The 823-nt window shown below is 26.9% G+C and overlaps 1 non-coding gene across 1 annotated transcript; it reads right to left on the reverse strand.

Annotated features, from left to right (window-relative positions):
- Positions 1–493: 493 nt before the first annotated feature.
- On the reverse strand, positions 494–566 carry TRNAK-CUU (transfer RNA lysine (anticodon CUU)). The gene has a single exon. It is a non-coding gene; the product is annotated as a tRNA-Lys (tRNA).
- Between the last annotated feature and the right edge of the window lie 257 nt (positions 567–823).

The raw sequence follows: 823 nt of genomic DNA on the forward strand, positions 1-823 counted from the left end.
CATCATGCAAAAAGAATTGTGTTATAATTTTTCTAAGTACCGAAAATAAAAAACGCTCCTATAATTGTGGCAAAAATGATGGCCCTACCTAAGAACCTTCCTAAGTATATATATGACATTTCTAATTGTTATTAATGTATGTGTTATTCATATTAATTTGATTTAATTTTAGCCATTATATCCAATTTCATCTAATGGTGTAAGATTGATTTTAAAAATGGTACTAACTTTTTTTTGTCTATTGAACTTTTATCCCTTTACTTTTGTTTAATAATATAATAGAGAAATTGGTGAGAATGATCTTTTTTTTTTTATGTGATTTTGTACTAGGACTTATTTATAATAATTTTTTGTAAAACAAAATAAGTTCTGTCTAAAATTCGACTAATTGTCTAAAAAATTTTACTAACTCTCTGAATTTTTCAACTTATTTAAATTTTCAATTCACTATAAATTGTAAGAATTTAAAAAATATAAAAAGTAAAATTAAAGACGCCCACCGTGGGGCTCGAACCCACGACCACAAGGTTAAGAGCCTTGCGCTCTACCAACTGAGCTAGACGGGCTTTTTTAACATTTATTTCACAGTTATATTATTATTATTTTACAGAAACTCGCTTTATTATTATTATTTAATAGGCACGTGTTGCTTTCTGACTACACGTCGTTCACTGACTGTTTTAGAGTAGTGTGATTATAAGCAAAGACACAACACCAGCTCTGTAATAATAATCTTCGATATAAAAAACAATATTATATGCAATTTCTCAGCTATATGTGATATTAAATATTTATTACAAATGTTCGTCTTTCATATATAAAA

The sequence above is a fragment of the Humulus lupulus genome, chromosome 1, assembly GCF_963169125.1.
Source record: "Humulus lupulus chromosome 1, drHumLupu1.1, whole genome shotgun sequence".
Classification (NCBI taxonomy): domain Eukaryota; kingdom Viridiplantae; phylum Streptophyta; class Magnoliopsida; order Rosales; family Cannabaceae; genus Humulus; species Humulus lupulus.